The following is a 26,323-nucleotide window of genomic DNA, read 5'->3' on the forward strand; positions in this document are numbered from 1 at the left end:
GATGTGCTAAGTAAAGGAAGGCGAAAGGAGGCTGGCGTGTAAGAGAACTGCTGAAACAGAGCCCAGATTGCATGTTAGGAAGTCGTGGGATGTAATGGGAGATCAGTAGGTTGGGCCAGATTCTAATGAGGCTTTTAAAGTTACTGCTAACTAAAGTTTGAGATTTTTATGGTAACTGGAGCAAATGATTGATTGATGAAGGGGGAAAAACATTGTGCTGATTAAATGTTGACCATTATAATTTTCAGTGCAACAGCTGCTACTGAAATTACAGTAATTCAAAGTGAAAAATAGACACTGTGGTTCTGAAATAGCTTGGGTTCTTTGGAACCCTGGAGCATGAGTTTTTGCTTTGGAGTTTTGCTAAGAACATGATGGGTGTGCAGGTTCCATTTTTCATTTTATCATAATGACTTGCTCTATGGATTAAGAATTCAAACTGAGCAACAATTTCACAGCCAGAGTTGGAGTGTGGGTTGTATAGGAGAAGCACTTTTCCAAAGATATGAAATCTCCTCCCCACTACTTAATTACAATTTCTAGACAAAATGATATTTGAAAAACATCAATTGCTAAGCTATTTTTCTAAATAATAAAAATCTCATTGTTGCCAGCTCATTATTTATGTTGTATTACTTGCTCATAGGTATTTTACCAAAAAAAAATTTACCTGTGGAATTTAATAGTTTATTTTCAACTCAAGATAAACATTCACAAAACAATGTTGCATAAATACTCGAGGTAGAGATAGTGTACAGTTAAGCTCATGATTACATATTGTTTTCTATCTTAGGTAAAGAGTTTATTTCAAGGTGGTCATTTTAACTTTTTTCACATTAATAATATCTATAATATCAAATATGCCATGTTATAGTTCAAAATTAATATACTGTGTATCCTTGTTTATTTACTGGCACGTCATCTCAGCACCTCTAATTTAATTTAAACATCATCCCATAGTAGATATGTGAAAACAGAAAGAAACTGGAAAAATCCCAACCTATGTTTCGGAAGATGAATTAGAGAGCAAGGGAAGATATTTGAAGATGGAGAGACACATTATAAGATAAATAGTATAGAAACAGATTGTGTGAGGAATAGATTTAAGAACATTATAAGGGTTGAATGAGATCTGATTTTTGGACCAATTGAACCAACAGGTACATATAAAATGACCTATTAGTGGTAGAGACCCTGACAACTTGCTTAGGGTCAAAATGTAGGCAATCTGAGTTATATAAGGATGGGATGGCAGAAGCTATGCTGAGTAGCAGGTTGCTATAGCAACAGCATCATGTCAAGTTCAGATAGAGTCTCATTGTCCCTGCCAATGACCAATTGAGGTTTTCAGAAGCTTGAAAACATATCCCACCCTGAACCACCTGATCTTTTGTTACAGAAAAGTGATCATCAGGTAGATAACCTGAACATGGTTAAGATTTGAACCAAAGCAGTACCTAATCTACTCAAATGTATATGGTTCTGAAACAAAACAGGTTTTATATAAAGTGTACACCTTAACCCTTCTAATCTAGGATAGTATACTTGCTTAACATCTATATGTCTCACATGTTTCATCTGTTAGACAGAATAATAATTATACCTATCTCACAATCTCATAACACATTGCAATTAGCAAATTAACACATGTTTAGTAAGATGTAAATCTTAACCATTGTCATTCTCATAATTCTCATCATTTCCACATAAATAGAGAGTTTGATGTAGTGGTTAAGAGCATGAACTCTGGAAGCAATCCTGAGGTTTTTTTTAATATGGGTTTTGTGTTTTTTAGCTGTGTTAAGTAAACTATGGCAAGTTATTTAACTACTCTTTGTTTCAGTTTCCTGATCTATAAAAATGAAAATAATGATTGTACCTACCTCATAGAGCTGGTATGTGGATTAATGTATTAATATTTGTAAACTGCTTAAATCAGCATCTGGCACAGTATAAATATTAAGCAAGTATTTTTAAGATTAACAAATGGAAATGCTTTTTTATTGCATTCCTCTTGTAGTTCTAATATTTTCATATTAACAGCGCTTCTTAGTAGTCACTTCTAATCTAATTTGTTCTTACATTTTTTTTCCATACTTCTGAATTTAAAAAAATCAAAGGGTAACCTGACTGGGCTGAAATTTGTTGTATTTTTACTTTTTCCTCTCACTCTCAGAGGTATTATATCATTTAATTCACACAAAAACCACATGAGGTAAGTTTTATTTATATTAGATAAGAGGCCCAGAAAAAGTGGAATTTAAATTCACATTTTATTGGTTCTAATAATAATATTCTTTTTTTTTTTTTTTTTTTTTTTTTTGACGGTAGGAGAACATTAAAGGGCTTTATTCATATTCTGGGTATCCCCCCCGCCCATGCTTATCAGTTCCCTCTGAAACCCAGTGGCCTGTGGCTGGCGTGTGTCCTGCGTCCGGCAGGGGCTTGTCCCAGCCCCCAGAGGACACTGTCTCCCCGGCTGTGAGCAGCACCTTTTCCTGCCATCACGTCGCCCCTGGCAGTGGGGAGCACCACAAGGGGTCCCCTCAGGAGGGGCTGAGGTGTCTCTCTAGAAGCACCAGCTTGGTCTGCAGGAATAATATTCTTTAAATTATACACATACTTTTAAAATAAATTTAAAGTGCATAATTACTGATTTTAATCATGTAGCATGCTATCTTGTTTTATTCTTATCAAGTCTGTTAGTCTTAGTAGTTAACATTCTTTTCTACACATTGCAAAATATATCACATTTTAAACATGCTATATTACTCCAGGTTAAGACAGTGTTTTGCAAACAATTAATGTTTGATCCATGTTTTATTGACTGATAAATTATGGATTCAGTGGAAGCTGTATCTTAACCTATGACTCCAAGAAACCATCACAATATTTAAATATACTCGATTTTCTATTACAATCATATCATTTGCTTTTTTCACACTACAGAACACCAAATTTTTACCTTATGAAATCATTTGTAGCATTTTATATTTATTTTTTTAAGATTTATTTATTTATGCATACAAGAACTGGGGTATAGGCCAGAGGTGCAGGAGGTAAGAGGATTCACCAGAGACAGAGTGGGGAGCAGAACAGGTGGATTGACTGAAATATACTGCTGAGGGGAGCAGCGGGTGAGACAGGAGAGCTCTACTGTGCCATGTGGGTCACCTCCCTGGTTGGGGATTGAACTCATGCTGCAGTGGCTGGGTATAGCTTCACAGTGCTGCATCTTTAACCTCTTGCACTACCAACAAGGGAGGCCCCAGCACTTTATATTTAATAGTTTTGTTGGGTTGTAAGACAACAATTTGATTCCTTTATAACCTTTTAGGCAAAAGAAAAACCATGAATTTTTTTTTTAAAGAATTAATGTGTCTTCAAGCTTATGAGTTCATCATAGATGAGAAGAAAATGAGACTCTACCTTAGAATTAAAATGAATGAAACATTTCAGATACACAATGTCTATCATTGCATTTTTCATTCTTCCCAAACTTACTTAATAAAAATGACTTCATCTCCTATTTTTTTAGTTATTTCAGTTCAGCATTTTGGTGGGACCCTCGCCTGCGGCCGGGGAACGAACCGGCACTGCAGAGGCTGCAGGCAACTTCGCAACCCAGCGCTCAACTGCTGCGCCACCAGGGGAGGCCTCAGTTCAGCATTTTGGCAGATTATAGTCCTTGCTTGTGTCCCCATCAGCACAAAAGCAGTGATTTTCACACCAATATTTAAAGGAAGACAAAAACACCTTTTTGTCCAGGAAATAAAATAATTACTGCTGTTAGTGACTCCTCCCGGGTCAAGGAGAAAATGGAAATTATTTTAAAGGTAGGTGAAAAGGTGAATGGTGATTCTTTTCTATTACTGTTATGTATTGGTTACGAGGCAAACTTATGAATTAGAACAACATCACAGAGAAGATAGAAGGATGCTATAAGTATGTTCTCTTTTTTCAAGTTCAAGTAATTAATAATTTCTGTTGCTTAACTTTTAGAAAATCCAATGAAGATATTTTCCACTGAAAATTCATTAGTGAGTAGATTTTTTTTCCTGTTCATGTTATCTTAATATACCCTTAAGATGTATCCATGAATTGTCTTTAGCAGTGATAAAGAACAATAACAACCCCCCAAAGTAGCTAATTAAACTCATTTAAACAATTGCCCTATTCAATATTCATGTATTTATATTTACATCTATCACTCTGGGAAAACAGAGCATCTCTCAGTCTCCATAACAACCACCTAAAAATCCTGATAAATGTGTGAGACACTGAATGCAACCTTTTGAAAAAATAATGGAAAACTAATCCCTAGCAAATACCTGATTTAGCTATTATTATATGTCATAAAATATCATCAAGTTTGTAAACCTGAAAACGTTTTTAAAAAATGTTTATTTCAAAGTGGCTTTAGAGAATTTGTAGCAAGTCCAGTAGCCTCTAAATTTTATATATGAAAAGTTTGCAAATGTTTTATAAACAGAAACAGGGAGGAAAGGCTGAATTTTAGTTGAAAAATTCAGCATGAAAAATGAAGTAACCTGTCTTCAACTCTAACATATGTTAGTTTTCTTAAAGATGAATAAATGGAAATATGCATCCGGTTTTTTTTTTAATTTGTTGTAAGGAGAAATGTTTTAACCAAACCAAATGTTGAATATACAAGAGAGTTTCTGTTTTCCCTCTCTATCCGCACTATTCTCCATCCTACTCTGCACCCTGGGAGGATGAATACCAATTGCATAGGCTCCCTCTGATTTCCAATTGAATTTGGCTCACGGAAGAGATTAGCAGATCTGCATGTGGAGGGAGAGTGAATCTAGTATTTATCCTCTGCTAACCTTTACCAGGCTGCAGGCTGGAAGCAGCCATTTCATGCTACTGAAGGTCAGAGCATTTGTTTGGAATCCATTCTATAGCCACCGCTACATGTAATCCAATGGTGATATTTCTTTTTGAGTCGTAGTCCTCATTTCTTTATGGGTCTAGGATGCCAAGGGCTTTCTATAGTGCTAGAAGTGGGCCTCCCTGGTGGCGCAAGGGGTTGAGTTTCAGCATTATGAAGCAATCCACAGTGACTGCAGCACCAGTTCCATTCCTGGCCTGGGAGCTGACCACATGGAACAGCAGACCTCTCCTGTCTCACCTGCTGCTCCCCTCAGCAGTGTATTTCAGCCAGTCCACCTCTTCTGCTCCCCACTCTGTCTCTGGTGAATCCTCTCACCCCCCACACCTCTGGCCTACACCCCAGTTCTTGTATGCATAAATAAATAAATCTTTAAAAAAAAATAGTGCTAGATGTGTTATTGCTAGGTCCTAAGGTATATCTTATGTTATTGTTTTTTTTCCTTTTGAAAGTTCAGTCCCCCTTTTTTATAATTAACTACCTGACATGAGCGTGCCATCTTTTCTGCTGACAAATTCATGGAAATAAATATTAAGATTTCCGGGCCTCCCTGGTGGTGCAACGGGTTAAGCACTGCACTATGAAGCAATCTGCAGCCTCTGCAGCATGAGTTCGATCCCCAGATAGCCAGGAAGAAACCCACATGGCGAGGCAGACCTCTCTTGTCTCACCCACTGCTCCCCACTGCAGTGTATTTCAGTCGATCTGCCTGTTGTGCTCCCCACTCTGTCTCTGGTGGATCGTCTCACCCCACCCCTAGCATCTCTGGCCTGTATCCCAGCTCTTGTATGCATAAATAAATAAATCTTTAAAAAATATATTAAGATTACCAGTATCAACTCCTTAATGTCTTCCTTTAGTTACTAAAGAAATTAAAATATCTTGAATGTTATTTAAATGTTTTTACATATTCAGAGATAATAGCTATAGCATGATTGCCTCAGGTATAGTTGTAATCAATGATAATTTCATGTTTAATTTGAAACTCAATGTTTAATGTTTTCTTTATGGGAACAGAAATGTGTTTTCTCAATATGGTGACTAATTATGTCACAAAAAGCAAACTCAGGCAATATTTACAGAACTTCAGTGAAAAAATTACGAGATTCTTTTGTGGTATGCTTTTAACTGGGTATTGTTCCCTAATTTTAAATATTTCAAGTAATCTTATCTCCCATTTGTTTCTAAGTTTTAAATATTTCATTTATCACATATTTAAGTTCAAATATGTTCTCTCTTAAATTTTTTTTTAAAAAGGCAATATTATATACAGATACTACTGTATTTATCTTTTGACCAATATGTTATTGTTGATATAGGCCTCAAGACTGAGTTTTAAAATCCACAAAAAAACAAAGCCCCAAAGATAATCAAATAGAGACAAGTTCCAGGGATGACAGGAATGCTCATATTCAGGCCATTTTTAAAATTAATTAATATTGCACACCTAACCCAACTGCTCAGTATCTTTTTTCCCCCACCAAAACATAAGCAAAGAATCTATCAAATTTGAAACAGATGAGCTAGCAGTGTTGGGTGGTAGTTGTGAACTCCTTGGCTCCTTCATCATAGTTTGGTTGCCTTATTAATAAACAATAAATTGTTTATGCCCAGCTCAGAATCTGAAACATTAAGAACCAGAAAGTCTCCAGAAATGAGAATAGCAGATTGTCACATATCTTTTTCAATTTCTCCTTTCCCAAGTCTTCTCAGCCAATAGATACAACCACATAAGCACACTCTATCATGATATTTTCATTTATTTGGTCAAAGGACAAAGATGATAGTTCTCTATGAAATTTTATGTGAAAATAGGAAATAGCCCATCACATTTGATTTTTCCTTGGTCACTTAGTATGCATGTTGATAAAATATTTAAATAGCTCATATCTAGGCAGATTTTGTCATATCAATATAGCAATTTCATAGATGATTAAATAGAGGCTCAAATAATGTCATTTTTCTCAAGATTTAATAATCAGTGAACAATAGAATTTGACCTGGAACAGAGGTCTCTTAAGCCTGGTTAACTCCTTTATCGTTGAGTGACATTATTTTGATTAAATATATAGAAAAGCCATTAAAACACTAAGTGATCTAGTTAGGATAAAGAGAGAAATGGGGAAACTAAGATCACTAATAGGAAACACCAAATTCAGTATTTTTCCCATGAGTAACTTTATCTGAGGGAATAAAGGTCTGAGAGGCGCACTCACTGAAACAGTCAGTCACGATCATTTACCTTAAAAGGAGAGTCCCAGAAGATACATAGGGCAGGGAAGGAAAGTCATTTTCTTCTCCCAACATTAGGTTCTAGCATCTCCATTTTAATCTTCCCTAATACAGAGAAATAGCAATGCGTTAATAGGAGTGGAGTGTCGTGGATTCTACTGTCACGTAGACTCCTGAGACTGTGCAGGTTCCAGGGACACACTTTCAGCAGATTCTCAGATTCGTATATCCTATCATACAGTTAATACATGAAAATGTATTGACTGATGTATCCAGCAATTCTTATAGCGCTGGATAACTTAAAGTAGATCATTACATGATCTGATTCTAAATAACTTGTCTGATGCCTGTTATTTTGTTAGTATAGCACTTCTTTTTTTCTTACTTACACACAGACTTCAAATGACAGTGGATGTTGCAACATTTGACTTACATGATGTTTTTGATTCTTAGAAGGAAGAACTTCTTAGAAAAACATTAAAATAATGATAATCTTCCTAGACCAAACAGCAAGATTTTTTGGAGCCCTGTAATTTAGCAAAAGAAATATTTTCATAATTCCAGGAATCAAACCAAGGAGAATATTCACTGGATGGAATTACCTTAAATGTGATGTTTGAACACATGTAGGTACTTATTTCCACCCTCAAGTCATTCATTCAATCAGGTGACACTTCTTGAGCACCACCCATGTGACAAGGACATACCAGGGATTTCAAAAACAAAGCAGAATCTTTTTGATGGTCTCGTTACGTGTGCCCTTCTTATCTAGGTGGGACAAAGTGATTCCCCCACGACAATGGCAGTGTCACAGCATGGTTGTTGAGAGCAAGTCTCCCTTGTATACCTGATCTGGACACAGAGCATTTATCAATCAACTTAGAAGTTGCAATCCCTGTGGGAGTGTCATCCAGTCAGCTGTGGACATAGTGATGGCCAATAGGAAGTAAGCTTCCCTGACCCATGGGGAATCCTGCATTTTCATTTTGCACTTGGCCCCCAAAGTTAGATTTCTGACCCTGACGAGGTAGCATACATAATACCCCTGAATGTCACGCTAAACAGAATAATTTGTTGTTTTTTTTTAATGTTATTTGAATTTAATTTTTTTATTTATTTTTATTTTAAATAAATTTTATTTTTATATTCCCCATACAATTGCAACCCCCTTATTTTGACCCCAATCCCTCCCCTCCCCGCCCCCCGCCCCCAATACAGTGTCTCTGGTTCATAGTTGTTTGTTGATTTTGATTTTCACTTTCTTATAGTTATTCATTTTCCTGGTCCCTTATTTAAGTTTTCTAGATTCCTGCTATGAGTGAGACCATCCGGTATTTTTCTTTTTCTTTCTGGCTTATTTCACTGAGCATGATCCCTTCCAGCACCATCCATGTTGCTGCAAATTGCATGTGTTTATCTTTTTTGAATGCTGTATTCCACGGTGTATATGTACCACATCTTCTTGATCCAGTCATCTATTTTTGGGCATTTGGGCTGTTTCCAAAGCTTAGCTATTGTAAATAGTGCTGCTATAAACATAGGGGTGCAGGTGCTCTTTGGAATTGATGTTTCTGTGTCCTTTGGGTAAATACCTAGGAGTGGAATTGCTGGATCATATGGAAGCTCAATGTTTAGTAGGTCCAGAAATCTCCACACAGCTCTTCATAGTGGTTGGACCAGTTTGCACTCCCACCAACAGTGCAAGAGAGTTCCTTTTTCTCCACATCCTCGCCAACATTTGTTGTTGCTAGTTTTTTTTTAATATGTGCCATTCTCACTGGTGTAAGATGGTATCTCATGGTAGTTTTGATTTGCATTTCCCTGATTACAAATGATGTTGAACATTTTTTCATATGCCTGCTGGCCATTTGCATTTCCTCTTCAGAGAAGTTTCTTTTTAGCTCTTCTGCCCATCTTTTGACTGGATTATTTTCTTTGTTGTTGTTGAGTCTCATCAGCTCTTTGCAGATTTTTGTGATCAATCCTTTATCATTAGTGTTGTGTGCAAAAATGTTCTCCCAGTCGGTGGGATTTCTCTTTGTTTTTGTTATTGTCTCTTTTGCTGTGCAGAAGCTCTTTAATTTGATGTAGTCCCAGCAGTTGATCTTTGCCTTCACTATCACTGCTTTGGGTGATGTGTCTATAAAGATGTCTTTGATGTGCAAATCACGTAGTGTTTCGCCTATATTTCCTTCTATGTATTTTATGGTTTCAGGTCTTATGTCTAGTTCTTTAATCCATTTTGAGTTGATTTTTGTGTATGGCGTGAGGTAGTGGTCAAGCTTCATTCTTTTGCATGTAGCGACCCAGTTTTCCCAGCACCATTTATTGAACAAACTTTCTTTGCTCCAATGCATAGTCTTTGCTCCTTTGTCAAAGATTAGTTGACCATAAATCTGTGGGTTTATTTCTGGATTTTCTATTCGATTCCATTGGTCTGTGTGTCTGTTCTTGTTCCAATACCATGCAGTTTTGATGATTTTGGCTTTGTAGTATAATTTGAAGTCTGGGAGTGTGATGCCTCCATTCCCTTCTTTTTTTTTTCAGGAGAGCTTTGGCTATTCAGGGTTTTTTGTGATTCCATATGAATTTCATCAATAATTGTTCTATTTCTTTGAAGAATGACATTGAAATTTCTATTGGAACAGCATTGAATCTGTATATTGCTTTTGGTAGGATGGCCATTTTAATAATGTTTATTCTTCCAATCCATGAGCAGGGGATGTCTTTCCATTTCTTTGTGTCTTCTTCTATTTCTTTTAACAGTGTTTTATAGTTTTCTTTGTATAGGTCCTTTACCTCTCTTGTTAGATTTATTCCCAAGTATTTGATTTTTTTTTAAAACAGAATAATTTGTTCTACTCTTCCCTTTATTACGACAGAGCATGATGGGAAAAGAAGACCTTAGTTGTGTTTAAAAAACCTATTAATAATATATACTAGAATACATAATATATTATTAATTTATGTATAATTTAATTATTAACATTTAATGTTTTATCTAATATCATGTAATCAGAAAAACTTATGTTGGGGTATAACCTAGCTTGGTCTGAAGGAACTTCCATGCTTGGAAGATTTCAGACTGAGAAGACAACTCCATATGGTTAGAAAATTGGTTATCTATAGGCATATAAAAACTCTTTAGCTTGTATTTTTAAAAATTACTTTTAACAGTTTTAGATCCACAAAACAGCTGAGGTGACAGAATTTGAACAGATAGTATAGAGTGTTTGTATATATCCCTACACAGTCCATCTCATATTAAGATCTTGAATCATTGTAGTACAACTGCTATAATTAATGAGTCACTTTTGATATGTTATTATTAACTAAAGTCCAATGTTTACATTAAATGTACTCTTTGTGTTGTACAGTTGAATGGGTTCTGACAAATACATGATGCCATGTAGCCACCATTATGGTGTTATATAGACTTATTTCACTGCTCTCAAATCCTGTGCTTCACTGAACATATTCATCTTTTCCAAATTCTAGGAATAGGCCATGATCCATTTGTAGAAGGCAAAATATAATTTTTTACTGTGAAAAAATTAGGGAGGAAGAGAGTAAGACTGACCTTGAGAGGTAAGAATGGTCAAGAAGAATTTGGAAATTTCAATTATTCATTTCCTTTGGACACTTCATACTTGGTAACTCCACTTAATTATCTCCAGATTTTCAGACTTCCAGAAAGGAACTGTATTTGTAGTGTTTTAAGAAATTAGGCAACATAGTTGCAAAATCAACACTATTTTGTAGACCTTGTTTTCTAGTGTGTAGCACACTGCCTGATACATAATATATATGCATGCAAAATTAATGTGCAAATGAATTAGTGATTAAGTAAACAACAAACAAATATTGATTCATTTCTTAGAGAACTTGATAAGTAAATTGAGACCGACTCAAAAACAGCAGTTAAATTCCAATGTAAATAAATATATCTTAAGTAAATATTGAGATTACTTAAGAAAATAGAAATTAGTAAATATTTCTGAACCATTATTGCACTTTAAATAATATGGGACACCAAAAAGTGATCCAAGATGCTCTTAAGTCTAATACAATAGCTATTTAAATATTTACACAATGTCACATGGAATTGTATGGTGTCTGTATTGTCTCCTAAACATTCAGCATCTAGACTTTTATATAATCGCTCAATATAGCTTAATTCAGAATCTTTTTGTTTCATGGCATTATATATTTAAATAGCCTTTTGTTCCTTTACAGTTCATTTCTACATAATGGAATATTGCACATATTTGTCTGTTTTCATTTATTTATTGAACTTGTCATATTTCTTTGATAAAGAAAATTTTTAAATTTATTTCTTTTATTGAGGAAACATTGGTTTACAACACTGTACATGATTCAGAGTTATAGGATCACTTCACATCAGAGGTGTGTTTTACCACAGCACACCCACCATTGAAGGACTCTTTTTTTTGTTTTTTGGAATGTGTTGTTGAGTTATTTACTTTCTCCGGTTTTACTGAATGTTTGGATGTTCTTATAGCTGTTCCCTCTCATCTTGAGAACATAATGTACAATACAATGAATTATATTACAATCAATGAGACGTGGCAAGCATTTGGTTTTTTTCTGCCTTGCTGCACAAAATCTCACAGAGCTCCACATTAAGATCGAGAACATGTTGTTCCAGAAAGCTGCTCTACTAAAAGAAAAATAGAACAAGATCAAACATATCTTGCACCTAAATCTTGTGATAAACCAACATGCAAAATATTTTATGTTTAAAATACTTTCATTTGATCAAAATGTGTGAATTTTATTCATTTTTGGCAGACTTTAGGGGGAAAAAAAGAAAGGAGTATGAGGTGACATTGCCAGGAGGTGCCATCCCAAAATTTAATGAAGTCATGTGAAATAAAACATTTCCTAAAAGCTATAAGAAACGTCTAGAAATTCATAGCGAGACCTGATGGGGGAACCCCAATATTATCTCAGTTAAAAATAAACAAATAAAAGAAAAAAAGAATAGATATAGGAAAGTACAATGAAAGTACAAAACTAGAATTATTTAACTGAAAGTTAAACTATTATTAAATATCTCTCTATGAAAAGACAGTTAAAGGACAGTAACTTCTAGAAGTTCAACTGGTAGATTCTGCCAGCTGACTGGTATAAATGAGATTTCATAATTTGCAATTTCAAATAAATTCAGAGAGAAATTCTAAGAGATTAACATGTAAAATGCTCATTTTTACCTGATCTTAGAACTTAAACTCATACAGAGAGTAGAATGGTGGTTGCCAAGAGCTAGAATGGTGGTGGGAAAAATGGTAAGATTTGGTCAAAGTGTACAAACTTCCAGTTATAGGACAAATAACTTTTGTGAATCCACCCCATATCATGGTGATTATAGCTAACTATGCTGTGTTGTATACCCGAAAGTTGCTCAGAGAGTAGATCTTAAATATTACAACCATACACACACAAAACTCTATGGAAGATGGAAGTGCTAACTAACCCCATAGCAGTGATCATTTTGCACTAAATATGTAGCAAATCATGATATTGTCACATTGTATATCTTAAATTTGCACAATGTTGAAAGTCAATTATATCTCAAGAAAGGGAAAAATAAAGCTATGTGTAAGTAAATTTACACGTAATATAATTTTATGGGTGGAGCTTTAAAATTAGGTGATAATATGAAATCAAGGACCAACAAGCATGGTTTAGACAAGAACTCCATTGAAGAGGAAAGGTACAAGTCTGAAAGGTTAGATTAAATAACTATATAAATTTATATAAAAGAAATTTCAGTTTCCAAATTTTTTAATCCTTGTCAACTAAATTTCAGGCAGCAACACCTGGTATTAATTTATACTTTGCATCATAACAATATTGGTGACTTAGTTCTTTCTTCATCTTTAAATAAATATATGAATTGAGTTAACTATACAAAGATGAAATTCTTACAAGCTATAAAGCATGTGATTTATAGAGGATTTACAACAGGCTAATGTAAAACTCTTCCTACTCTGAAAAAGAGAATGCATTTGTTTCTAGAAGGATAAGAATATTTAATAGAATATATAAACAGTCTTTCATATTCTAAAGAACCAAACAGGTATGGGGAGAAGATGACAGAGAGATCTAGAAGAAACCATATGCATGCCTTCTCAGAAATTTTAGATCCAAGAATAACAGTACGATGAAATACAACATAAACCTTTCAAGAAACATAGACTTTACACCTTAATGAGATGATTCTAAGTAAGCATTTTAAATTCTTTCAAAGACTTTCAAATTGCTGACTATAGAATACATTATTTTAATGAAAGCCAGGAACTATTACAACTAAGCGTACAACTAAACATTACAACTAAACATTACAACTAAAACATTTTTTAAAGTAAATCAAAAATTTGAAGAGTTTGTTATGCAGGCTATAACATTCTAATTAGGGAGAAGGGATTCCAGGGGATAATGTAGTACTTCTGCTTGTGTGTAAGAAATTGGAACTGAATTGCTCAAACTCACACTTTTGTCTTTTTTTTTAATATATATAAATTTCATTTTTATATTCCCCATACAATTGCAACCCCCCCATTCTGACCCCATTCCCTCCCCTCCCGCCCCCAACCCCCCAAAAAGTGTCTCTGGACAAACTCACACTTTTGTCTTTATGTAAGAGCAATAATGAAAATCTTCTCTTCCCTGAATATGGGGCTTCCACAAAATGTTCACTGCATGGACATCCTCTCAGTGTCAGTACAAGGCTTAATTTTATTAAACCTGCCCCTACGCACGCTGGAAAATTTAGTATGTTATGTCGTGTACATGTATAATGTGAAAGAATAAACACATCCTCCACATCAGTCCTGATTCATTTATCTTTTCAGTATCATTTTTGTTTTGCAGCGCAAAGATGCGGGAACATTTCACCCTTTAATCTACACAGGAAGCAAGTTTCTTTGATATTACGTAAACCAAGGTACTCACCACTTTAGTGTTTGGTTGTTGCAATTATTTCATAAAATATAACATAACTCAGTCATTAAGTATAAAGTTTTGTATAGTGTGGAGAAGAACAAAGAAAACAAATCGAAACGCATTTAGCTTTAAATATTGAAGGCATAGCGCCATCTGGTGGGGAAAAGTTTAAAGGAGCAAAACACTGTCCCCCGCCAAAGAAGGATGCTGGAGAAAAGACAAAAGTAGACTGAGAAGGAGATAGAGTAATGATCCTCAAATCTCAGTTTGTTGGTGAGGACAAGCTCCTGAAGAAAAATTTAAAGGTTTGCACAGGATTGCTGCAAACCATGTTGTCACGAGTGTTTCAGGGGAGAGGTGGTTTGACTCTCTTAACCTTCAGGCCTTGGTTTACAGATTTGCCTTTCATTCATTCCTTCATCCAATAATTTAAAACTACCTGCAAGGAACTGTTGGTCTAAATCAGATCACGCCCTTGACATAGTAAGACTGACATTCTGATAGATGACAAGGACTATAATAAACATACTCTCAGTGATACATTAAATTCTTTGGGGCAAAAATTAGGTGGGGCAGGACTCCTGAGAGTGCTGATGGGAGAAGAGTAGGGAGCAGTGCTCTTAGTTTATAATGTGACACCGGAGTAAAGAACTGGATCAAACACAAGGGCAAGTCAGAAAGACAAGCAGGAGGAAGAGCAAGCCCCATGGCTGGTAGAAGCAGGGGGATTAAGGAGGAGACCTGTATGAGATGAGGTCTAAGGAAGAGGACAGATGAAGTCCTACTATTTGCACCATTGTTTAGTTACCTGAGGGACTGTGCATCCTTGGAGCAGCTTCTGGAATAAAAATTCCCAGGGGAGAAGGATGAGAAGTCTCAGATTGCGTGGGTCCAGCAAGTTGGTCAATTGGCTTTTGATTTCTTTCCCCAACAAATATACAATAATAATTTATATAATAATAAAATAGGGCTTCCCTAGTGGCTCACAGGTTAAAATCTCAGCCCTATCAAGCTATCACTAGCTGCTGCGCATGAATTCCATCCCCAGCCAGAGAGCTAACCCATATGGCACAGCAGAAGTCTCCTGTCTCACCCACTGTTCCCCTCAATAGTGTATTTCAGTAGATAGGCCTATTGTGCTCCCCGCTCTGTCTCTGATGAATCCTCTCACCCCACCCCCATCCCTCGCATCTCTGGCCTATACTTCAGGTCTTGTATGCATAAATAAAATTAAAAAATAAATCTTAAAAAAATAATAAAATAACAAAGTTACAAATCAGAAGATAATTAGAATTGAATGAGAGACTATATATAAAATTCTTAGCAAATTTTTGGGTAGACTGTAAATAAGAAACAAAAATTCATTAATATTTTGGCCTTAAAACATGAGTGAAAGAATAACAGTGCATGGTATAGTCACTCACAAATCATACAGAACAGTGGAAATTTACCATTGATGTGACCATGATAGTGCGCTAGCTTTAGCACATGAATCTACAACATATCCTGTAACTCCTTAACCAGAAAGATAAAAAAGTACAATTCTAAAGAAATGCAGTGGGAAATTTGTTTTAACCTAGGCAGTATCGTAATGAATTGTTACAAAAATAAAATGAAAACACAGAATAGTTTACAAGGATTTCAATTAGGATTCCCTCTATGTTGATTTCTCTCTCTCTTTTTTTTAAAAATATTTATTTATTTATGCATATAAGAGCTGGATACAGGCCAGAGATCCAGGGGGGTGTGAGAGGATTCACCAGAGACAGAGTGGGGAACAGAACAGGCAGACTGACGGAAATACACTGCTGAGGGGAGCCGCAAGTGAGACAGGAGAGGTCTGCTTCACCATGTGGGTTGCTCCCTGGCCAGCCGGGGATCAAACTTGTGCTGCAGAGGCTGTGGATTGCTTCATAGTGTGGTGCTTAACCCCTTGCACCACCAGGGTGGCCTATGTTGATTTCTCTTAAAATGAGTGGGGACGCTGCCCGCAGAGACATGTTTCTCTTTACTAAAAACTCTCCCCTGGACCCCCGTACATGCAGAGAAGGCTCTGTGCTGATTTCTATAAACTCCCAGCCATTTAGGAATTAAGAACAAAGATGACTGGTCAGTCTTTTCACATTCACATTCATCTTCCATTTCTCAGTGATAATTAACCTTCATATAGCCTTATTTAACTACTTGGTATTCTCACAACCATATGTACTCTGAATTTTTTCCCTTCTGCCCAGAATATTGTCCTCTCTCATGATCCACCATCACATGCTTCTCTCACTCATGATCCCCCACATTGGCTTAAGATTTCACTTCAAATTTTATCTCCTCCTAGATGACACCCTTGGTTGTTTCAAGAAAAATAAGAATTTTCTCTTTTTACTTTATGTTTATACCTAAATATATTTCCTCTTGACTTTGATGTGTTCCTGTGTGTCTTTATTCCCCAACAGAATAGAAACTTGGAGACCAGACTATTGCTTATTCATTTTTATATTTTGACATTCTCTCAGTGTTTGGTAAACATTTATTTAAGTTTTTCAAAATATAAATTAAAATGAAGAGAAATCCTGGACCTCCCTGGTGGCGCAAGGGGTCAAGACGCAACCTATGAAGCTATCCACAGTCACTGCAGCATGAGTTCGATCCCTGGCCAGGGAGCTATCCACATGGTGGAGCAGACCTCTCCTGTCTCGCCCTCTGCTCCCCTCAGCAGTGTATTCCAATAGATCTGCCTGTTCTGTTCCCCACTCTGTCTCTGGTGGATCCTCTCACCCCCTCCACACCTCTGGCCTGTACCCCAGTTCTTGTATGCATAAATAAATAAAAAAGTAATATGAAGAGAAATTCTAAAGTGTTAGATAGGAAGGGCATTTTCCTATTCCTGACAAGAAAATATATCTTGTAAAAAAGTAGTCAAATTCAGGGCAAAATAATTAGGTTCCCTATTTTTAAAATTTTTGTTTCTTTTCAAAATAAGGGAATTCCTTTATCAACATTATTCGGGTTGAATTTTCTCCCATATGTATTTTATTTTAATTTTGCTCAGAAGAATTTGTTTGCTTTTTGAATAGATGCAAACTGCTATAAGAGTACTATAACATTACAGTCCACAGTGGACAAAATCATAAAAGAAAAATAATGATTAGTTTATTAAGGTTTGGAAGTAATAGGTGCTTTGCTGTTGTTTTAATCATTTGGTGTTATCTTACTGCTGAGTGAACACTGAAAAGTTTTGTTAGAGTTCCTCTGTGACAGGTCTGTGGACATTTCAGTGCTCCCTCTTACTAGCGGCAGAGCACACTGTGGCCTTCCTCTGATTTACCCCCAGCATTTTAGACACAGTAAAATTGAACCAAAAATAGTATCTAGATCAATGTTAAAGATAACGATAAAAATACAGTCAATGTTGCATCTTCCCCTGGATAAAGCTCAGTATTTAGCACCTTGCTTGTTAGACCTCTTTAATCATTTTACTTTAATCCTCTTACCACTGTCAAGAGGCAGGATGGTTATTTTCTCTATTTTAGAGACAAGAAAACCGGGACCCTGAGAAATTAGATGATTTATTTGGGAACATTTTGGGTCTATCTCCAAAATTCTAGGTAGAAACTGCAACTGAGTCTGAGATCAGCAGTTTAGAATAGAGAACAGGAGGGCATGTTAACCTTGCTGCAAGAGGGATTAATGGGTTGATTGGCTATTCTTAAAAAGTCTAGCTGGAGAAATATAAATGACATAAACTATCTAGTTACATTTTCTTCTCAATGAAGTTTTTAAAATATGTAACTGCAACAATTACTCTATACATATGTAGGGAATATGGCAAAGTGTAAACATTTAGGTGATTTGGTGACACTTTAAGAAGTGGAATTTGAAGTAGGGTTTTCCTGGAACACTCTGTGTGTGGAGTCTTGCTATCAATGACTACCACTTCTTCCCAGCTTCAAAGGAAGCCCCCCTCCCTTCGGTTGGAAGGTAGCAACCTCTCACTTTCCAGCCAGTCTTCATTGTTGTCAAACATGGTCATCTTAGGCAAGTCCTACATAGAGACCACTCTCTTCAAAGGAGCCAGAAACACAGTGAAGCTTAAAATATCACTCAACAGAAAGATAATGATGCTTTGGCAAGGTTGTGTTATTTGATCGTTAGTTCTTTCACAAGTGCCACTAAGTACCTCTTTGGCCAAGCATCAGGTTTAACAAACAATGTGTAATTCAAATCTCCAACGAGATTGGGCAGGAATGTGCACTAACTAATCAAGGTCGTGGCAGAATGCGAAAGCAAAGCAATGTGGCCAGCATTGGGTACCACCTGCTTATCAGTAATTCAATCCTCATGGGGCACATTCAGGTCCCTGCTACTGCATATACAGTATTCAAAAATAGGAAATAATCTGCCCCAAGTTGCTATACCTGATATGTCATAATCAATGGTCTTTCTGAACAAGAAATTCATCAAGTCTATCATAAATCGGAACAGAGGTATAAATATAGCAACTGCTATATTTAAATTTATTTTTAACTATATATAAATATATTTAAATTTATATATATATTTAAATATATTACATATAGCAGTTGCTGTATTTAAACTGCTAGTGAAACGTTAGTAACCTTTCAGTGACTTTAAAGCATTCCTCTAGTCCAATTACATCATGCACAAAATTTAATTCAATGTAGATTAAAGGCTTGGATGTAAAACCTGAAACCAAAAAATACACAGAAGAAAACATAGGCAAAACACTCCAAGATATTGATTTCAGTGATGTTTCTGGAAACTTAATTCCAATGGTAAGAGAAATGAAAGCAAAAATAAACAAATGGGGCTACATCAAACTAAAAAGCTTTTTCACGGGGAAAGAAACTATCATTAAACAAAAAACACCTTATCAAATGGAAGAAATATTTGCACATCATCTGACAAGTGGCTATTATCCAAGATCCAAAGAACACTTACAACTCAACGAAACCAAAACAAAGAACCCAATCAAAAAATGGGCAGAACTAAATAGACATTTCTCCAAAGAAGACATCCGGAGGGCCAACAGACGCATGAAAAAATGTTGATCATCATTTATCAACAGGAAAATGCAAATCAAAACCACATTGAGATACCACTTCACTCCTGTGAGAATGGCCCACATCAGAAGGCCAAAAACAACAACTGTTATCAAGGATGTGAAGGGAAAGGAACACTCATGCACTGTTAGTGGTAAAGTAGCTGGTCCAGTACCTATGGAAAACAATTTGGAGGTTTCTGAATTTTTTGAAAATAGATCTACCATAAGACACAGCATTTCTATTCCTAGGTATTTACCTGAACAAAGCAAAAACACTAAAGGGGATAAAATGCACCTCTATTGTCTTTGCAGTACTATTTAATATGGTTAAGTCATGGACACAACCTAAGTGCCCAATGACAGATTTGTAGACTAAGAAGTTGTGATTTATATACACAGGAATACCACTCAAATAAATACTTTAAAAAGATGAAATTTTGCCATTTGTGACAACATGGATGCAATGAAAGGGGTAGGCTAAGTGAAATAAGTCAGAAAGAGGAAGACAAATACAAGATGATTTCACACATATGTGCAATATAGAGAGATGAAACAAAGGAGCAGACAAAACAAAACCATAACAAACCCTAGAAATCTGACTGTGGTATTTGGGCTACTAAAGCGGAGGGTAGGTGTGGGGAGCAAAGGAGGGCAGGGCTCTACTGGACTGTGGAGGAGGGCTGTGGGTATCTCGATAGTAGGCGTGATGTGATAAACTACATCTGACGAGGTGTGAACCAATAACTCTGAATCAGATTACAGTGTTGTAAACCAATGTTACCACTATAAAAAACACATAAAAAATAGATAAGTAAATAAATAATAAATGCATGGTGTCTAGAGCTCGACTACCTAGGTTCGATATGCAAAACCAAACAAATCATTCCTCTAGGGAAGGAAATCATTCTTGAGCAGCTCCAATATGCTGGGCTTCACTCAAGGTCCTTCACCTAAGTACTTGTTTTTATCTTAAGGATAACTGTATTAATTTAATATTTTCATACTTTGAAGGTGGCAGAAATTGAGGTTCAGGTAAATTACATAACTTTTTTTCAAGATCTCATGGCTGGATAGTATCACAAGTAAGATTTGAACTGAAGAGTCTACTTTCCTTTCCGTTATAGTAACACATCTCTACTTTACTTCAGGCCTCAATATTTCTAGGTCTTGCCTGTCTCCTTTTTCCTATCCTGATCAGTCTTTATCTAGTCTTCTTTTTCCCTTACTCTTTCTAAAAATTTAGACAAAGAAGTGACTCATTGCATGGGTCCAAAGATTTGTCCTTAACCTTCAAAAGATTCAGTGAAGTGCATGTGAATTCCAGATTCTTATTGTCTAATGAGTACATACTTTCTTGCACTGAGAACTCAATCTCCAAATATGAGAAAATCAAGCATATTTCAGAGAGTACTTGGAAACAGGTAAAAGAGAAAGTTCTGGGCTGTGTGCACAGCTGCTTAACAATGAGAGCAGAAGCAGGAAGCTCTCATCGTTACCAATGGGTGCAGATCTGTCCAGGTTGTGCTTGTTTATAGTCATATGCCACAAGCTAAAACTTCATCTTGTACTCTGACGAAGCTACTTCACCCTGACTTTTTCAGAAAATAAATATTGCTTTTTTCCAAATATTTATTTATTTATGTGTACAATATCTGGGGTACAGGCCAGAGCTGTGGGTGTGTGTGTGTGTGTGTGAGAGGACTCACCCGAGACAGAGTGGGGAGCAGCGGGCGAGCCAGGAGAGGTCTGCTGTGCCATGTGGGTTGCTCCCTGGCCAGCCGAGGATTGAACTAGTGCTGCAGAGACTTCGGATTTCTTCATAGTGCAGTGCTTAACCCCTTGCGCCACCAGGGAGGCCCAGAAAATAAATATTTCACTCAACTTTCAGAGGGTTTTCAGCCCTAATTCTAATTTTTCAGACCAATGAACAATAGCAAATAGAGAAGAAATTTGTGGCAAGGTCTTAAATTTCTGGAAATGCTTTCTAATTAGATGTCAGCTTTATAAAAATTTTTATTTTTAAAAATGTATCAAGATTTAAACTTGGAGATATTTTTTGGCTTTTAGATTAAAGATAAGTTACAAATGTTCATAATTTGCTTAACAATTTCTATTAACTGATCAGTGTCACCACCAGCACCTCACACCCCTCCACACACAGCCTTCACCAAAGACCTGTGTCTGCTCTTCCGTGTGTCTGTCCACCAGAGTCCTGTAATCATTCTCGCCAACAACACCATCATTGACAATGCATATGATGCTAAAAAATTGAGGGAAAGAAAAGAAAATCTATTCTTTTCAGAAGAATACAGTCTAGTTTAAAAGAAGGATAAACAGAATTTTGTAAAAAAAAATCACCATTTTGTAACCTCCGGGGTAGTACGTAATATAGGTACAGATCATCAATGTTGTTTAAAACCAATAGGTGAAAGATCATTGTAGATAAAAATATCACCTACAACTAGTTACTAAGTATTTACAGAAAAATCTATTTTACATCATCATCTTAATTGATCACCTTAATCAAAATATAAGCATCGCCTAAAATTTGACAACTCAACAATGGAACATTCTTCCATGATACAAGATGAAGAACGCAACACATCTATGAAATATTCTTTATCCCCAAATTTAAACTGAATCTAATTAATTTTCTAGCCCTAACAGAATTCAGGAAAAAGTTAAATGATCAATGAGAAAATAATCTCACATATCGGTATGTAGGTTATTCTATGAAAACACAGTCTGGAAGTCTGGATGAAAGAGAGAGAGAGAGAGAGAGAGAGAGAGAGAGAGAGAGAGAGAGAGAGAGAGAATATATCACTGCTTCTAGACTAAAAGAATCATGACCACCAAAGGCAATTCCTGAACTCGATTGGATCCTGATTCAAATTAAGTATCTACAAAAGACTTTTTTTTAAAGATTTATTTATTTATGCATACAAGAACTGGGGTATAAGCCAGAGGTGCGGGGTGTAACAGGCTCCACCAGAGAGAGTGGGGAGCAGAACAGGCAGATTGACTGAAATACACTGCTGAGAGGAGCAGTGGGGGAGGCAGGAGAGCTCTGCTGCACCACTTGGGTCAGCTCCCTGGCCTGCCGGAGATTGAACTCATGCTGCAGTGGCTGGCAATAGCTTGATAGTGCTGTCTGTAAGCCCTGTGCCATCAGGGAGGCCCTACAAAAAACATTCTTAGAATAATGGGAGATCTGGATAAAGGATGGATATTTAATGATATTGTAAAATTATTGTTAAATTCCTAACAATGGCATTGTGATTATATAGGAAAATGTCCTGATTCTTAGAAGAATCACAATCAAGTGTCTCAGAGTGAAGTCATATGATATTTTTCACTTACCTTTGTATGGTATAGCACTATGGTGGACAGTACATAGGAGAAAGATTAAATATGAAAAACTGTTGTTACATGGAGAGGGAATGTACTTACTATAATAGTCTTTCAACTCTTCTGCCCATTGGAAAATTTTCATAATAAAATTTAGTAATGAAAAGACAATTTGAGACAAAAAGACCATAAGAAACAAAATCAAGCCATCAAGGCATTTTTTTAATTTTTAAGAGGAGATTCGGGAAGAAGTGCAGCAGTTTTGATTTGACATTTCTGAGAAAAAAAAATCCTGATTTGGGCATGACTGAGTCTGTAAAACAGAATTGTCTGGGTACATTTCATATAATATTGCTTCTTTCCTAACTTTTACTTCTATGACAGTTGTCACATTCTTTATTGCAAGGACCAATCAAGCAATCTAAGTGAAAAATAAATTCTAGATACTCGAAAAATACAATTTTTTGAATACCAGAGTAAAGCATGTTGACTTTCTATATTTTCAATATTTATTAGAAAAAATTTCCTTTTTCAAACATGATCATTCTGAGATAAAAATCAAAGCATAGGGAGTTGCAGTTGTAAATGTCAGCAAAGTTGTTAGATTTCAACTTGGGTGATTTGTTTAACCTGCATGACAGAGTCCTCCCATTAAACTATGGGGGAGATAAGGCCTATCTTGAAGGATGATTACCCAGATTGCCCTACACATACTAACTGTGCCTCTGTTGTGCTGAGATAATCAATGTCTACACACTTACAGACTACCATCCAGTATTGTGAAAGTTACTAACTACCACTTTGTATGCAAACTCTAATAAAATGCTGATAGTGCAATATCAACTATTCCTAATGTTTTCTTTAAGTCATACATGGTTTATAATCTTGGAAAATATCACTAATGAGAGACTCAAAATTCTCTAGATATTTCACCACTATGTCTCCTTTCCAATTACTAGATCATTCATTTGGGAGATTAGAAAAAGTGAAAAATTGATTGTGAATAAAGAAAAATAAGAGTATGTAATGAATATCTACTAATGCTAGACATTCTGCTAAGCTATTTACATATCTCATTTCCATAATCTAATTTAATTTTCTCAATTATTTAGGAGAGCAGTAGTATTATGGATCAGGAATTGAAGCTCCAACAGGTTAAGTAATTGGCCCATAGAATAAATCTAACAAAAGAGGTAAAGGATCTATACAAAGAAAACTATAAAACACTGTTAAAAGAAATAGAAGAAGACACAAAGAAATGGAAAGACATCCCCTGCTCATGGATTGGAAGAATAAACATTATTAAAATGGCCATCCTACCAAAAGCAATATACAGATTCAATGCTATTCCAATAGAAATTTCAATGTCATTCTTCAAAGAAATAGAACAATTATTGATGAAATTCATATGGAATCACCAAAAACCCTGAATAGCCAAAGCTCTCCTGAAAAAAAAAGAAGGGAGTGGAGGCATCACACTCCCAGACTTCAAACTATACTACAAAGCCATAATCATCAAAACTGCATGGTATTGGAACAAGAGCAGACACACAGGCCAATGGAATCGAATAGAAAATCCAGAAATAAACCCACAGATTTATGGTCAACTAATCTTTGACAAAGGAGCAAAGACTATGCATTGGAGCAAAGAAAGTTTGTTCAATAAATGGTGCTGGGAAAACTGGGTTGCTACATGCAAAAGACCACTACCTCACACCATACACAAAAATCAACTCAAAATGGATTAAAGAACTAGACATAAGACCTGAAACCATAAAATACATAGAAGGAAATATAGGGGAAACACTACATGATATGCACATCAAAGACATCTTTACAGACACATCACCCAAAGCAGTAATAGTGAAGGCAAAGATAAACAGCTGGGACTACATCAAATTAAAGAGCTTCTGCACAGCAAAAGAGAGAACAACAAAAACAAAGAGAAACCCCACTGACTGGGAGAACATTTTTGCACACAACACTAATGATAAAGGATTGATCACAAAAATCTGCAAAGAGCTGATGAGACTCAACAACAACAAAGAAAATAATCCAGTCAAAAAATGGGCAGAGGAGCTAAAAAGAAACTTCTCTGAAGAGGAAATGCAAATGGCCAACAGGCATATGAAAAAAGGTTCAACATCACTTGTAATCAGGGAAATGCAAATCAAAACTACCATGAGATACCATCTTACACCAGTGAGAATGGCACATATTAAAAAAACTAGCAACGACAAATGTTGGCGAGGGTGTGGAGAAAAAGGAACTCTTCTGCACTGTTGTTGGGAGTGCAAACTGGTCCAACCACTATGGAGAGCTGTGTGGAGATTTCTGGACCTACTAAACATAGAGCTTCCATATGATCCAGCAATTCCACTCCTAGATATTTACCCAAAGGACACAGAAACATCAATTCCAAAGAACACCTGCCCCCCTATGTTTATAGCAGCACTGTTTACAATAGCTAAGCTTTGGAAACAGCCCAAATGCCCAAAAATAGATGACTGGATCAAGAAGATGTGGTACATATACACCATGGAATATTACTCAGCATTCAAAAAAGATAAACACATGCAATTTGCAGCAACATGGATGGCGCTGGAAGGGATCATGCTCAGCGAAATAAGCCAGAAAGAAAAAGAAAATTACCGGATGGTCTCACTCATAGCAGGAATCTAGAAAACTTAAATAAGGGCCCAGGAAAATGAATAACTATAAGAAAGTGAAAACCAAAATCAACAAAAAAAACTATGAACCAGAGACACTCTTTGGGGGGTGGGGGCAGGAGGGGAGGGATTGGGGTCAGAATGGGGGGGGTTGCAATTGTATGGGGAATATAAAAATAAAATTTATTATTAAAAAAAAATAATTGGCCCATAATTGATACATGGCAGGAAAAAGTTAATTCTCTCATTAAAATTGTAAATAAGCCCCATTCTCTTTTCTTTCTGCCACATCCCACATAGTTGAGAAATTCTGGAAGTAAATGATTAGTTTATCTTTTAAATGGAAGGATGACTCCATGCTCTATCTTTAAAGTGTTGATTATTTAAACATCTTAGATTTGTCGCTTCCAATCTTCTAAAAGGTTACATTACATTTACTACAAACTTTACTACCTTTAATAATCATGAACCTGGGTTCTGCTTCAAACCTCAGTGTAAGCTTGGACAAGCCACGAGATTTTTGTGTCACTGTTTTTTCATTATATAATTGAGAGCTCATACTAAATGAATTGTAAGATTTTATCTAATTCTGAAATTTCCCTATTAATTCTAAATTAATTTATATTTTAGGCTTTTTCTCCCAGTGGAGAGAAAATGTGGTTTTCCCAAGAACTTTGCTCTCACTACAATGAAATAACATAATAACAAAATTTCAATTACTGATATAACTTTGAAATTATGGTGACCAAAGATTAAAAATATTGGCTCATAATACCAAACATGAGACTCGGTAGAGTATATTTCTACTACAAAATAATTATTAAGTTGTCCATATTAATCATAATTTTAATAATATGAGTGCAAAATACTTACCTATAAATAAATGTGGAAGGAAAGATAAATATCCATAATTCAAATTCGATATGAATTAGTAAACACTCTATAGCTTTCAGTAGTAAATTTTAGGTCTGAAGGTTTTTTGTTTGTTTGTTTTTTTATTATTTAAATTTTATTTTTATATACCCCTTACAATTACAGCCCCCTTATTTTGACCCCCAGCCCTCCTTTCCCCACTTCCCACCTCCCATAGAGTGTCTCTGGTTCATAGTTGTTTGTTGATTTTGATATTTT

Source organism: Talpa occidentalis, unplaced genomic scaffold (genome assembly GCF_014898055.3).
Source record: "Talpa occidentalis isolate TD23 unplaced genomic scaffold, MPIMG_talOcc4v2.1 talOcc4.5, whole genome shotgun sequence".
In the NCBI taxonomy this organism is placed as follows: Eukaryota; Metazoa; Chordata; class Mammalia; order Eulipotyphla; family Talpidae; genus Talpa; species Talpa occidentalis.